General features: G+C 41.9%; 1 protein-coding gene across 5 annotated transcripts in view; it reads right to left on the bottom strand.

Moving 5' to 3' along the window:
• LOC126213087 (serine/threonine-protein kinase OSR1) overlaps nt 1-17,171 on the bottom strand; it is a 587,751-nt gene that overhangs the window by 79,448 nt on the left and 491,132 nt on the right. The window lies entirely within an intron of this gene.

Below are 17,171 nucleotides of genomic sequence, written 5' to 3'. Positions count from 1 at the left end.
GTAAACATGAGTGTGTCAGAGTTCATTGCACTCTCTTGTGGTCAAGTATAGGTTGTGTTTACCCATTAGAGTTACTAATAACTACTTTCTTGAACGAGAATGTTAATCATTCTCTTGCCTAGTTAGGCTGGCGGCCATTTTCTTTATCCGTTGAACAGTGCAGATAGGCAAAATTTTGTTTGATACTGTTCAAATATTTACGTAATTCTGACTTTCATTTCCAATAAGCCACTTCTGTTAGGTACAACACGGTCAACTTAACAAATTTCCTCCCAGAGGGTAACACTGCTCTGCTGCTTTGTACCATAATAGCTTTTACAAAATAGTTTTATGTCACAACCTGTTTCTAGCATTGAGGTTAGGGTGCAGTAGTAACAGCGGACAGGAGTGTTATAAACTCACTCCAAAGGTGTTCCACAGGGTTCAGGTCATGACTTTGGGGAGGGCAGTCCAATTCAGGAAAGTTATTGTCTGCCAAATATTTCCTCACACATGCCACTTTATGACAAGGTGCACTGTCATGCTCATACAATCTATCATTGTCTACAAGAAACACAATACTCTCTCCCTCCTCCTACACTGGAGAGTACACCTCTTAAGATATCCAGTGGTCCATTGTGCATTAGAGGGGTGTCCGGACACTCGATCGGATAATGCAATATGCCTATCAGCATGTTACATGCATAGCAGTTTTTGTTTTCAGTAACAGCTGTGGCATTCGCTGGGTTATTCAGTGGTTTGGTATTTAACTAATTTGTAAATGGAAATGATAATCTTATTTTTATTACATTGAGTAATTACTAAATTTTTCTCCCGGCTAAAGATTTGATCAAGTTGCTAAAGAACTCCAAGTTAACATCATGTTAAAGTGTTGTCTGTACGTTGTGTAAGTGTCACTAAATCACAGTTCATACAACAGATTCTATACAACTATTGATTAAGATGGAAGCAGTTATTTTCAGCAAAATGATCATTAAAACCACCGAATATCAGCCGCACACAACACTGATGTATGTTACCTGAAACAATATTCTTCGCAACTCGTGCGTAATTAATTTCGGCTCCATACATCAGCTAGAAAAGTTTGTTATAACGTTCGTGCTATGAGCACTGTTTTTTAAGAACCAATCTGATTCGAATCATTTTCATTAAAATGAGTTCGGAACCACCGGTGCACATTTGTATTACGTTCAGCATTTATGTCTGCAGAATTGCGTAATTTGAATTTGCTGCTGTGATAATTGTTAAGATGGCGGCAGACAATTGATAGAGACTTTCTACTGTTAGAGCAAATAAGTATTTTAAATGCTTATTGAACTTTACAGAAACTCTACTTTCGTATTGTGCACTATTTAGACTTCTCAAGCAAACATTTGATTTGTTTCTCAGGAAAACACAGACAAACACGCAATACAAATCGCTATCATCAATGGCTGCGCTCCTTGCAGCGGAAAGAAATAATTAACACAGATAATGCTTACTGAGAGAGGAATTAGAGTTACAAATAATTAATCTCTCATATTTATAATAATAATGAACTTATTTTCAAGTAATAATTAACAAATAATTACAATTTCTTAACAGACCTCAGTTTGATATGAGTCTTGCGTGCTGAACCTACAAAAGCCATCCAACAAAAGGTAAAAACAAAAGAAGACAAACACAGATCATAAAAGGAATTTACAATTATCATTGTCTTTGTATGATACACATCGATATGTCTAATTACATAATATTATATAAATAATTAATATTTATAAGTCTTAACTATATGTCGAATACTTAAGGTTTATAACTGTTCGAGGCATAATTTCCTCTCGTCGCACTGTAGCCAAAAATTTATCACGTGGATGTTACACAGCCAATACATTCCATTTATATAGTACTCATATATGCACTTATTTCTTCGAAACAGCTTTTGTATTATCTGTTTTTTTTTTTTTGTTGTTGGGAGTCACATTGAAAGTGAGAAGACAACCATAAAAAATATAAACATACATGAAAGAGCCGCAAGAGTGATCTAGCTCACTGTAAAGATCTATTCAGAACATTGGGGATTTCTAACCACAAGTGAGTGCATGTGGGCGAAAAAGAGTGTTGATAAGTACTGCACAAACAGCTCTGTCCATAACCGTGGAGTGAGAGTTAGACTAACTCTCACCTACCAACAAAGTATAAATACGAATCTCAATGCAGCATTTTCTACCGAGGAATTAAACTGTACATTAAATCACCCAAGTTGATTAGAGAGGTTTAAAGGATTACTCGGATAACATATAGTAGGAGTTTGCAAAAAATGTTAACACATGTAAGTGATAATATAAATTACCACTGTCATTTTCAAGTGCATTATTCCACAATAATATTTCCTCTTTGGCGAAATGATACAGATCATTTACCACAATTCCAACCTGTCAGGTGGAATCCAGAGAAATACCACCAATCTTCTGGTATTTTGCAGCTCACAAAGATGATCTTAAATGTATTGTAAAAGACTTATGTCATGAATAGCAGTGAGTTACAAAAGCCAAATGGATTCTAGACGAGGTGACGCAGTTGAGAAAAGGACAACTGATGGACAATTAAGGATAGATTGAGAGCTTCTGGTGGATTTCATCTATTCTTTATACTGGAAACAGAAGTGACAGCATTTTATAAATGTATTTTTTTTTTTACTTTTCACACTTGGACATTTGATTTTAATAGTCATATTAATATTTTTATTTGCTCTCATTTGAATTGTTCCTTTTATTCTTTTTTCATCTGGAATCTTTGTCCACGTGATTTTAATTATTTTTATTTAACTATCTAAATATTTAAAGGTTAAAAAACAATGATGTAATGGTTAAAAACCAGAGGAGAAAATAATCTATTTATTTTGGCTACACAATGGTGTCAAATTTAATTCTTGTTGTAACATGTAAATTTTTATAAAATGGGAACCGTTTTACAAAAGATTAAAAGCATAAATTCTTCTCACACCATGGGCATAGTAACATAGATTAAGATTTAAATGAAAGAAGGTTTCATAAACAAAAATAAAAGTCAAGCAAAATGAGTAATAGAAATGATGATTGCAATAAGGGTGAAAATAAATGATGAGAAGGAAGAAATAAATCAAAGTAAATACATAAAAATAATTAAAATCAAATGGGCATAGTTTCCAAATGAAAAACGAGTGAAGGACAAAAAACGAGAGCTACTAAAAAACCTAATACACTATTGCAATTATGTGGTGAACGACTAGAAATAAGGAAACTATATATACAGACACACACACCAATTAACTGAATAAAAATAATAACGCCAGCCACTTCAATAAAGATGCATGATAAACACTCTTGACACCCAATGGGACTTTAATCTGCAACTTTTAGCACACCAGCAAAATAACTTTTCTGCTACGCTATGCTAGACAAAAATTATAGTTATTTCAAGGGGTTATTGATTAACAAGAAGGTATTTATTTATTTATTTATTTACTTATTTTAGGGTTCACTAGAATGAAAAGCTGCAACGTGTGATGCCTGGGACGGTAACCTACACCACTGTATAGGTGAGACCTTCCCTCGTGATATCATCCACAGCTTTAGGTGAGATTTTGCAACTGTGTTAGGTGAAGGAAGATTAGGATGTAATGTCCTTTCAATGACGAATCATTAGAGATGGGGCACAATCTTGACTATGACCACACACTTGAATACAACAGGATGGGGAAGGAAGGAAATCAGAATTCGGCTGTGTCCTCATCCAAGACTAGATACTGGCATTCACTTTACACAATCTAAGGAAACAACAGAAATCTCAAATTTTTATCACCAGACAGGGATACGAACCCGGCACCTCTCGAGAGCAAGTCTGATATTTAAAACAGTGCCCCAGCTCAATCTGTATGTCAGCTGAGGTGTTGGTACCTGTTGTAACCAAGTACCTCTTCTAGCCAACTGAAGCAATGAAACTACCAACAAATTGTGAAAATCCAAACCCACCTAAGCTGAAACCTAAGAATTCCATCCAACCAACAGTTCCTGAGAATCATCACTGAATTCCATTTTAGCCAAATAAAGTTATGACAATTACCATCCAGAAATAAGTTTCTAAAATATTGAGAATACTAAGCTGCACTCAGGTAGTCAAGTTCATGTGCAGAACATATGCTGAGACTCAAAAACATTCTCACATACAATGATTTGCAGAGCCTTGCCATACAAGCAAGGTCTGTCAACTTCCAAAAGGGTTACAAGTCAATGGACAGACTTTCCTCTTCCAGACATAACCAAATGGGGACTAGAGAAAAAGACCAGAAAATTTGTGAAGGAGATAGTTACAAATACGCTACCAAAAGCAAAATTCAGAGGTTCAAATGGCTCTGAGCACTATGGGACTCAACTGCTGAGGTCATTAGTCCCCTAGAACTTAGAACTAGTTAAACCTAACTAACCTAAGGACATCACAAACATCCATGCCCGAGGCAGGATTCGAACCTGCGACCGTAGCGGCCTTGCGGTTCCAGACTGCAGCGCCTTTAACCGCACGGCCACTTCGGCCGGCCAAAAATTCAGAGGGAAACTGTCAATGAGCTTAGATACCAGAGCTAATCAAACTATGGGAAAACCAGGATGGAATGTAAAAATATTATAGAAACGATAGTAGCTACTGACTATACAGCGATGCTGAGTCGCAGATGGGTACAACAAAAAGACTGTCTGAAAGTGAGCTCTCAGCCAACAAGGCCTTTGTCAAAAATAAATGGGTGGAAAACACACACACACACACACACACACACACACACACACACACACACACACACACCTGACTGCCAGTCAGGTCAAGTTAGTAGCCAATTGCAAAGCCTTTGCACAGGATACCATACATCTAGCATCCAGTGTAATGGCTTTCTCCCCTCAACCACACAGCAAGCTGAAGTAGGACTGACACTCACTGCCGACAAGACAGTGCTCATTACAAATGCCAGAATGTACTCAGCACGACGTCATCGGTTCATTCTGTATATTAACACAGAAGACTTAACTCCTTGATATACCTCTAAGAATGGTGATCTTGAAAAGCAATGAGGGTATTGTCATGAACATATACATCGAACTGGAGAGCACCTGCCACGTCTGCAAAGACATTTCCAGATCGAAAACCTTTTCCCTCAATCTTAAACTACGATACTACGACACCACAGCAATACCTCACATACTGTATGCCCCAGAATTTCTTAACACGGTCAGAAATGGTGAACTCTTTAGAATTAAAGGGTTGAAAATCCTGAGAAAAATTGTGGGCCCCACGAAAAGAGATGAGAGCATTGAGAACTGGACACAACGGAGAACTAGAAACAATTACACCACATTACAAGTGCAATGAGAAAGAGGATACTAGTCTTGTGGTTCCAGAATAAGAGGGCTAGATTCAGATAAATGGTTGCCCGAGTTAAGAACTACACAACCCTAAATTCCATCTACTTTTTATCACCCTTATGCACAAGACGACGATACTGGTAGCAGTGTGAATAGGAGAGGAAAATATGAAAGCAGTGGTGCTTGCAGATGATTGTTGCATAGGGAAATGGGGAAGGAGAGGTTCAAAACTGAATGTACTGAAGCAAGTGGTGCGACTATATGTATTCAAATTTAGTGCAAAGAAATATGAAACTACTGAACGACGAGTACAAGTAGAATAAGAATGGATGCAAGTTTTACAGTGCAAGTACTCAAGTGGAATGTCTGAAGTAACTGGGGAGCACAATAGAAGACAGCCGGAGATAAGTGAAAGGGAAAGACAACAACACTTTCTTGCAGAGCAACAAACCAAATCTGGGTCAAGGATGTACCACCAAAAGTACGCAAATGTTACAACGCATGTATTGTGCTCCAATACTTGTGTGCACCAGAAATGTGGGTAATGAAGAAAAGGAAGGAGAGCAGGATAAGACTGAGTAAGAGTATGAATGAGAAAGTGAGAGATATAATTAAAGAAGCCTTTGGAAGAGACAATGGAAAAGACAAGACTACAATGGTAAGTGCATGTTCAAAGAATAAGAATTAGCAGGATAAAAAATGGGAAAGTGTGTGTGTGGGGGGGGGGGGGCGGGGGGGGGGAGGTGTCTATTTTTGACAAAGGCCTTGCCCTTGGCTGAAAGCTAACTTTCCAAAAAGCCTTTTGTTGTGCCTTTCAGCAACTCAGCATCTCCACTATATGGAGAATTGGCAGGTCACAGACAGGCCCATAAAATGACAATAGAAAGCAAGAGAACTAGATGAAGACCAAGAGACAGATGAATTATTGTAAGGCAGGAAGATTTTGTCCCCGCCTTCCAGCACGTCAGTCGCCACCTGTCGGTTGCCGAGTGAGGCGCTACAATGTGTCTGTGGGATTACCGATTCTTTCGAGATGACTGAATGTGTAGAGCAAAGATACTGCATCATATTTTGTCAAAAGATTGGTGATTCTCAAAGCAATTGGCTCTGCTACTGGGGTACTAGAGCACTGTTGTGGTAGTATTTCAATTGCTACCGGCATTGCAGACAAAAACGTATCTGTCTGTGGTGTAATTAAACCCCGACATCTAGCCACAGGCACTAACAAGGGGAGCTTACGCACTTGCCCACTTCAATTCACATTACATAAGGAGCTATCCAAAAGTTTCCGTTTGAATGCCATACAGTCCTGAATTCGTATGCCAATTGCGCAAAATCGTGAGACAATCACCCCACTGAGTCACCAGGTGGAAAACAACTATCTGATGAAACACCACGTCCTGCTGCGAGAAGAAGTTGCTTACTGCGTGCTGCACACCCTCATCCGACAGAAATCGTCACCTGCGAGACCTTTAAGTGACCGAAGGTGCGATAACTATGTGGTAAGATATCGGGACTAAAGGTGTGGAGTGCTAGGGTTTCTCCTGTACGAGTTGGCGTAATTTCTGAGTTACGACATACGTAATACGGGGAAACGCATTATCGTGCGACAGCAGAAACCCCTGTCGCAGTCCTCCCGGTTTTGACAGACCTGCCGACCCGCTGACATGCGTCATTTGCAGATGCACGTTTACTTCGGCAGCATAGAACAGGATGACAGCACTCTGCTCCTGTCTGGACATATTTGGTAATAATGTAATCGCAGTTCACATAAGTGCACGTACTGTGCACACGTCGGAAAGTCACGAATGCCACTCCGATCCGTTACCTGTATGTCAGTGCTAACGTACCCAGATCAGAGCCACCCTACATTGCATACACTGCATATACACAACAGCAGTGCTCCCAAAAGGAAACTTTTGGATCACCCCTTAAACCTATAGGCTCTGTATGTCAGCATTCAACATCAGTTCCCTACGGCATTACACAGCAATTCTCAAAAATACTCAAATGCGATCACTGTCTAGAGCCGTCAAGTACGAGGGTTGTACCAAAAGTAAGCTTTCCGACGAGCTACAGCCCCGAGGGAAGGTACTACGCTAAATCCGACAACAGCATCGTGCGCACCAGTTCCCCTGCTCTCTAGCCCACCCGTCCACAATTCTCTACGTCGCTCAGTGTCGGCTCGGCAGCCGTCAGAGGTGGAAGAGTCGATCGCCGCTCCCAGCTAGTACGAGGTTCGAGCGGTACTCCGGTTTCTCCACGCGAGGAAGTTACCGCCCGTGGAGATTCGTCGGCAACTGACTGAGGTTTATGGCGAAGAGTACACGTCCGTTCGGCACTTCCGCAAATGGTGCAGAGCTTTTGCCGAGGGTCGCACAGAAGTTCACGACGAACGGAGTGGAAGACTATAGGTTTCGGATGTGACTGTCCAGAAGATCGACAGCGAGCTGCTCGAAGATCGGGCGGTCACTGTCCGTGAACTCGTCGACGCATTCCTGAAGCTTCCCACGGCACAACTGAAAGAACTTTTAACAGAAACGTCGGATTATCGAAAGGTGGGTGCTCGCTGGTTCCCCCGGGTGCCGACTGACAAACACGACGAGCAACGCCTCGACAGTGCTCGCAAGTTCCTTCAACGAAGTGAGGGGGCAGGCAACAAAGAAAAGTAGCTGAACTATCATCACGGGAGAGGAAATGTGGGTGTTTCATTACACCCCCGAAACAAAACAACAATGTCGCCAGTGGCGTCACTCCGATTTACCGCCACCAAAGAAATTCAAACAAACGCAGTCAGCAGGAAAGGTTACGGCGACTGTTTTGGGATCGGAAGGGGGTACTCCTCATCAATTTCGTGCAACTTAGAACGACAATAAATTCGAGACAGATATTGTGAGACACTGACCAATCCAGAATCACCAGAGAGGACTACTGACGGAGATAGTGGTGGTGCTTCACGACAACACTCGACCCCATTCGTTCGTCAAATGCGTGAGGTTTTGAAGATATTTGGGAGGACTGGTATGCCCCGTTCCACATACAGCCCAGACTTAGCTCAAAGCTAAAGAAACACTTAGGTGGCAAACACTTCAAGAGCAACGATGTCTGACCAAAGGTCACATGCTTCCTCAATGGGTTGGCGGGAGACTACTTCGACTTAGGAATACAAAACCTGGAGCACCGTCTTCAAAAGTGAGTTTAAGAAAGAGAGAGAGAGAGAGAGAGAGAGAGAGAGAGAGAGAGAGAGAGAAGGAGACTGTTGAAAAATAGACAGAAGTGTAAGATTTTGAACGATTTACAAGTTATTAACAGTAAACGATGTCTTTTATTTGTAAAAAATATGGGAACCTTACTTTTGCTGTAACTCTCATTTAAAAATTTCGAAATTATTAACAATTTAAAAGTTGCTTTGAATCTATTATTAGGTATCAACAGAGGGTGGACAAAATAGTACAAACACCATGCAATATAGTACATCTTGTTGCAAGTTGGCACCACTGTGAACATATAAACACTGAGGCGGCTGAAGTGCCAGTTGACGTGCCGAATCTTTGAGGTTATCTTTCATCTCGGAGGTTATCTTTCAGTGTATTTTACATTTTTTTCTGCGACTCGATACAAGCACTCTGTGAAAGATCAGACTTCGAGACAGGTCAACTCGTTTGTCACAAACGGCCGAACCATTTAACATTTGACAAGCAACAGTATCGACAGTAATAACAGCACACACAAAACTCGGTAAGACACCATTGGCGAACAGGAATAGAGGGCAAAAGCTGAAGCTAACTGACAGAGACCACACAAAACTGTGGCAAAGAAGGCTGCCAAACTCGACACTCACTAGAGTAACACTGTGTCGACAAAGACAGTAACGTGGGAGCGACACGAGGCTAACATTCGTTGAAGGACTGCAGTGTGAAACCCTTAATAACTGATTCCAATGCAAGAATGTGAAAGATGATGTGCCACAAAACATTTCCTGCAAACGGCCAAATTTATGTACGGAGAACCCCAAAACGAGCCCACGATCTGGCCTGCCCGCTTCCTCCAATCGAGCACGGGGGAGGTTCCGTTACGATTTGAACAGCTATATCGCGGTATTCGCTCTTCCCACCGTTGTCCTCACTGGCCAGCTCGGTGCAAATAAGTATCTCGACATCCTCCACAGCAGAGGATTTATTACAACTAGCATATTGCTCCCGAACACAGCCATATTCCAAGATAATGGTGCAGTGATACACACAGCCAGAAAGGTTCAAGCACAATCTGTCAAGAATCAGAATTTCGTCACAAATCTTCCCTCGCTAGCACAATTGCCAGACCTCGACAACACTGGATCATTATGAGGAGTTTTAGAACAGAGAGTGGAGGAGCAGATGCCCAGCTCCAACATCACTGAAGCAATAGGCAGACGTTTCTGTACAAAACTGTGAGAACACTCCGTCAGTAACTATTCTGACACTCCACGCATCTATTCTGTGAAGAACTGAAGCTGTTCCCAAAGCCAATGGTGGACCAACACCTTATTAATAAATAAATATTATGTATGTGATGTTCATATTACTTTCTCCACCCCCTGTACATCTAAAGATCTACTCTGCAATTTATAGTTAAGTGTTTGGCAAAGGATTCATTGAATTTCTCTACCCCTCCACTCTTGGACGGTTGTTGTTGTTGTTGTCTTCAGTCCTGAGACTGGTTTGATGCAGCTCTCCATGCTACTCTATCCTGTGCAAGCTTCTTCATCTCCCAGTACCTACTGCAACCTACATCCTTCTGAATCTGCTTAGTGTATTCATCTCTTGGTCTCCCTCTACAATTTTTACCCTCCACTCTGCCCTCCAATGCTAAATTGGTGATCCCTCGATGCCGCAGAACATGTCCTACTAACCGGTCCCTTCTTTTTGTCAAGTTGTGCCACAAACTCCTCTTCTCCCCAATTCTATTCAATACTTCATCATTAGTTATGTGATCTACCCATCTAATCTTCAGCATTCTTCTGTAGCACCACATTTCGAAAGCTTCTATTCTCTTCTTGTCCAAACTATTTATCGTCCACGTTTCACTTCCATACATGGCTACACTCCATACAAATACTTTCAGAAACAACTTCCTGACACTTAAATCTGTACTCAATGTTAACAAATTCCTCTTCTTCAGAAACGCTTTCCTCACCATTGCCAGTCTACATTTTATATCCTCTCTACTTTGACCATCATCAGTTATTTTGCTCCCCAAATAGCAAAACTCCTTTACTACTTTAAGCGTCTCATTTCCTAATCTAATTCCCTCAGCATCACCCGACTTAATTCGACTACATTCCATTATCCTCGTTTTGCTTTTGTTGATGTTCGTCTTATACCCTCCTTTCAAGACACTGTTCATTCTGTTCCACTGCTCTTCCAAGTCCTTTGATGTCTCTGACAGAATTACAATGTCATCAACGAACCTCAAAGTTTTTGTTTCTTCTCCACGGATTTTAATACCTACTCCGAACTTTTCTTTCGTTTCCTTTACTGCTTGCTCAACATACAGATTGAATAACATCGGGGAGAGGCTACAACCCTGTCCCACTCCCTTCCCAACCACTGCTTCCCTTTCATGTCCCTCCACTCTTGTAACTGCCATCTGGTTTCTGTACAAATTGTAAATAGCCTTTCCCTCCCTGTATTTTACCCGTCACCTTTAGAATTTGAAAGATAGTATTCCAGTCAACATTGTCAAAAGCTTTCCCTAAGTCTACAAATGCTAGAAACATAGGTTTGCCTTTCCTTAATCTTTCTTCTAAAATAAGTCGTAAGGTCAGTATTGCCTCACGTGTTCCAATATTTCTACGGAATCCAAACTGATCTTCCCCGATGTCGGCTTCTATCAGTTTTTCCATTCGTCTGTAAAGAATTCGCGTTAGTATTTTGCAACTGTGACTTATTAAACTGATTGTTCGGTAATTTTCACATTTGTCAACACCTGCTTTCTTTGGGATTGGACGGTGTGTACACGAAAACACTAAAATCTTTCCCTACACACTGATTTCTCTTCTTTTTATCATTACTCCCTGTGTAGGTGCATTCAGTGGAGAAAGATATTGATTGAAATTTCACCACGAAAAAAATGCTTTCATTTTAATGACTGCTAGCCCAAGTCGCTTATTGCATCCGTGACTCTCTTCCGTATTTCACAAAAACACAGGACGAGTTAAACTACTTTGAGCATTTTCGATGTCCTCTGCAAAATTCTACCTGCTGACAATCTCCTACTCCAGAAAAGAATGGACAAGTCTAATGTAGCAGTCTCTAGAAGATCTGTTGCACATACTTTCGTAAGTGTCCTGCCAATAACAAGCAGTCTTTGTTTCGTGTTGCCCGTGACAATACCTACATGGCTTAATTTGTTTGTAACTATAATTCATAGGTATTTAGTTGAATTTACAGTCTTTAGAGTATTTTCCCACCATACAGATACACTATGTGATCGAAGGTATCTGGACACACCAAAAAACATACGTTCCACATATTAGATGCACTGTGCTGCCACATACTGCCAGGTACGCCATATCAGTGACCTAAGTAGTCATTACACATCGTGAGAGAGCAGAATGGGTCGCTCCGCGGAACTCACGGGCTTCAGACGTGGTCAGGTGACTGGACGTTACTCGTGTCATACGTCGGTACGCGAGATTTCCACACTCCTAAAGATCCCTATGTGCACTGTTTCCGATGTGATAGTGAAGTGGAAATGAGAAGGGACACGTACAGCACAAAAGTGCACAAGCCGACCTCATCGGTTCACTGACACAGACCGCCGGCAGTTGACGAGAGTCATAATGTGTAATAGGCAGACATCCGTGTAGGCAGACATCCATCCAGGCCATCACACAGAAATTCCAAACTGCAAGTATAAGACAGTCTGGCAGGAGCTCAGAAACTCTGATTTCACAGTTGAGCGGCTGCTCATAAGCCACACATCACGCTGGTAAATGCCAAATGACACCTTGCTCGGTGGAAAGAACAAACATTGGCCGATAGAGCAGTAGATCAATATTGTTTGGAGTGACGATGGCACCGAAACAGAGGACGACCGAAGGAAGGCAGAAATACTGAATTCAGTGTTCCGAAACTGTTTCACTGCGGAAAATCGTAACACGGTCCCTGACTTCAGCCGTCGCACGGACGCCAAAATGGAAAATATTGAAATAAACGATATTGGAATTGAAAAACAACTGCTATCACTTAGTAGCGGAAAAGCATCCGGACCAGACGAGATACCCTTAAGATTCTACAGTGATTATGCTAAAGAACTTGCCCCCTTTCTATCAGCAATTTATCGTAGATCTCTGGAAGAACGTAAAGTACCTAGCGACTGGAAGAAAGCGCAGGTCGTTCCCATTTTCAAGAAGGGTCATAAATCAGATGCGAATAATTATAGGCCTATTTCGCTTACGTCAATCTGTTGTAGAATAATGGAACATGTTTTGTGTTCTCGTATTATGACGTTCTTAGATAATACAAATCTCCTTCATCATAACCAACATGGATTCCGCAAACAGAGATCATGTGAAACTCAGCTCGCCCTATTTGCCCAAGAAATTCACAGTGCCGTAGACACTGGCGAGCAGATTGATGCCGTATTCCTGGACTTCAGGAAGGCATTTGATACGGTTCCGCACTTACGTTTAGTGAAAAAAATACGAGCTTACGGAATATCGGACCAGGTTTGTGATTGGATTCAGGATTTCCTAGAAGAAAGAACACAACATGTCATTCTTAACGGTTCAAAATCTGCAGATGTAGAGGTAATTTCGGGAGTACCGCAAGGAAGCGTGATAGGACCTTTATTGTTTACAATATACATAAATGACTTAGTTGACAACATCGGTAGCTCCGTGAGGCTATTTGCAGATGACACGGTTGTCTACAAGAAAGTAGCAACATCAGAAGACTCGTACGTACTCCAGGAAGACCTGCAGAGGATTAATGAATGGTGCGACAGCTGGCAGCTTTCCCTAAACGTAGATAAATGTAATATAATGCGCATACATAGGGGCAGAAATCCATTCCAGTACGATTATGCCATAGGTGGTAAATCATTGGAAGCGGTAACGACCGTAAAATACTTAGGAGTTACTATCCGGAGCGATCTCAAGTGGAATGATCACATAAAACAAATAGTGGGAAAAGCAGGCGCCAGGTTGAGATTCATAGGAAGAATTCTAAGAAAATGTGACTCATCGACGAAAGAAGTAGCTTACAAAACGCTTGTTCGTCCGATTCTTGAGTATTGCTCATCAGTATGGGACCCTTACCAGGTTGGATTAATAGAAGAGATAGACATGATCCAGCGAAAAGCAGCGCGATTCGTCATGGGGACATTTAGTCAGCGCGAGAGCGTTACGGAGATGCTGAACAAGCTCCAGTGGCGGACACTTCAAGAAAGGCGTTACGCAATACGGAGAGGTTTATTATCGAAATTACGAGAGAGCATATTCCGGGAAGAGATGGGCAACATATTACTACCGCCCACATATATCTCGCGTAATGATCACAACGAAAAGATCCGAGAAATTAGAGCAAATACGGAGACTTACAAGCAGTCGTTCTTCCCACGCACAATTCGTGAATGGAACAGGGAAGGGGGGATCAGATAGTGGTACAATAAGTACCCTCCGCCACACACCGTAAGGTGGCTCGCGGAGTATAGATGTAGATGTAGATCCAACGGCAGGGTGTGGGTATGGCGAATGCTTGGTGAACGTCATCTGCCAGTGTATGTAGTGCCAACAGTAAAATTCGGAGGTGGTGGTGTTATAGTGTGGTCATGTTTTTCATGGAGGGGGCTTGCACCCCCTGTTGTTTTGTGTGACACTATCACAGCACAGGCCTGCATTGATGTTTTAAGCACCTTCTCGCTTCCCACTCTTGAAGAGCAATTGGAGGATGGCGACTGCAGCTTTTAACACGATCGAGCACCTGTTCGTAATGCACAGCCTGTTGCAGAATGGTTACACGACAATAACACCCCTGTAGTGGACTGGCCTGCATAGAGCTCACCTGAATCCTATAGAACACCTTTGCGATCTTTTGGAACACCGACTTTGTGCCAGGCCTCACCGGCCGACATCGATACCTCTCCTCAGTGCATCACTCCGTGAAGAATGGGCTGCCATTCCCCAAGAAACCTTCCAGCACCTGAGTGAACGTATGCCTGAGAGAGTAGAAGCTGTCATCAAGACTAAGGGTGGGCCAATACCATACTAAATTCCAGCATTACCGATGGAGGGCGCCACGAATTTCTACGTCATTTTCAGCCAGTTGTCCGGATACTTTTGATCACATAGTGTAATTCGCGAACGTAAAGTGTGTTCCATAGTTCTGGGCAATTGGGTTTTATCTTCTGAGGACTTTACTAGAAGGTAAATGACAAGAGTCTTCTACAAACAACCTACAGAGGGCTGGTCAGATTGTCACCTGAATAAATTATGTAGACTTAACAGCAGATGACCTGTACTACTTCCTTCGGAAACACATATTACTTACTTTTTACTTAATGACATTCCATAAATTTACTACAAACTGTGACCTTTCTGGCAAAAAATCATGAACCCAGTTGCACAACTGAGGCAATACCCCGTAGGCATGCAATGGTATTGTTTTTGGGGAAATTCAGCTAACGGTGTGGACACTGCAGATACAGAGGAAAAAATCATTTAGTAATTGTGCACTGTACAGCATAAAGAACCATGTCAGCCATTATTTATAAAACTTCAAACAGTAACTCTTCCACTATCTGAGAGTAACCATTCTGTTCACATACAATACAAGGCACTTTATGCTTCCCATACACCCAGGCACTACCATACATGAGAATGAAATTAATTATAAACTAAAAGAGGACACGATAATGCAAATGAACTTAGGTCCACTCAAAAGGAAGCTATATACATAGCAGTGATACTGAAATGCTGTTACTCAGTGGATGAATCTTGTAGGACAAAATGGTAATTTGACCTGTATACAACTTGTTAAATACACACACAAATACTCGTCCATATAAACATAATTTCAGTGTCGCTATTTACTACTGTCACAAAATCATTACAACTGTAATGTTAATTTTTGACACATCTGTATGCAACCCATATGGACTGCTAATGTATGTCATGAGATGAATAATCTGCTGTTCACAGTTCCTGTTAGCTGAGTGGGTAGCATAAAAAAATGGCTCTGAGCACTATGGGACTTAATATCTGTGGTCATCAGTCCCCTAGAACTTAGAACTACTTAAACCTAACTAACCTAAGGATATCACACACATCCATGCCCAAGGCAGGATTCGAACCTACGACCGTAGCAGTCGCGCGGTTCCGGACTGAGCGCCTAGAACTGCTAGACCACCGCGGCCGGCGGTAGCATAAAAGTCTAGCAGTCTTGCGGTCACTGGTTCAAATTAACTAATAGCAACTTCTTCTTTACTTTCATTTAAATTCCATATTTATTAACAAAAGCATATGGTAATTAACAAATGCTGAAACAGAATCTAGTACAATTTTTTTAATTACTCATTTACAAAAATTTATTAAAATTTGATACACAGAGGTGAAATGGTCTGCTGTTAAAATTATATACATCAAATAACTATTCAGTATCTAGAAGTAAAAAGGTATTTTACAAACTGTCTTAAATCTATAATCTATACATGTAAACAATCGCCTATATTTGCCAACGAAAAGATCGTGTAAGAAAACCCATTGAAGATGCCTCGTAAATACGACGAAAAACATCTGGATGTGCAAATTAAATAAAAAACTTAATATGTAGCATGCAGAATGTGTTATTCTTTTAAACTACTGCAATTTATTTTATTTCCTATTTCACGTTTTGCACTTTTATCATATTTTCATTTGTAACTCTTCAGGCTTTCCCGGCGATCTAATGACATCTCGGGTTGTCGGGTGTTCTGCCGGATATCAGCGTCATACTTGCACGATATTTCGGTCACGTAGCTCGTGACCTTCATCAGGTGCGACCTGAGACTGCTCCTCGAGTGGACCTGGTACAGTATTTATGCCTACGGCCTTCCCCCTCCACCAACGGCTGCAGGCGCTTCCTCTGTAGTCCGCGCCCATTCCCTGCGACCTGCTGGAGTGTTGCTGCTCCGTTTTCCGTCCACTGCGGTTCTAGGTGTTCCCTCTGCGGTCCGCGCCCACCAAACCCGCTCCTGGGGGTTTCATCAACGGTCTGGGGTACCAAGCGTTCCCCCTGCAGTCCGCGCCCGCTCACCACGACCTGTTGGTCGCTGGTTCCAGAGCCGCTGCCGACGAAAAATGGAGCGGCAACGCTCCAACAGGTCGTGGTGAGCGGGTGCGGACCACAGGGGGAACGCTTGGTACCCCAGACCGTTGATGAAACCCCCAGGAGCGGGTTTGGTGGGCGCGGACCGCAGAGGGAACACCTAGAACCGCAGCGGACGGAAAACGGAGCAGCAACACTCCAGCAGGTCGCAGGGAATGGGCGCGGACCACAGAGGAAGCGCCTGCAGCCGTTGGTGGAGGGGGAAGGCCATAGGCATAAATACTGGACCAGGTCCACTCGAGGAGCAGTCTCAGGTCGCACCTGATGAAGGTCACGAGCTACGTGACTGAAATATCGTGCAAGTACGACGCTGATATCCGGCAGAACACCCGACAACCCAAGATGTCATATTTTCATTTATTTGCATTTCTGCGAGATCAGTAATTAAAATAAAAATATGTTATTTTTATTAAATAATTAAGATTCAAAATTTGTTAATTAACAAATCCATTTGACG

Source organism: Schistocerca nitens, chromosome 11 (assembly GCF_023898315.1).
Source record: "Schistocerca nitens isolate TAMUIC-IGC-003100 chromosome 11, iqSchNite1.1, whole genome shotgun sequence".
Classification (NCBI taxonomy): Eukaryota; Metazoa; Arthropoda; class Insecta; order Orthoptera; family Acrididae; genus Schistocerca; species Schistocerca nitens.
Note: the sequence above shows the minus strand (reverse complement) of the source record. Positions and strands in the feature narration are given on the sequence as shown.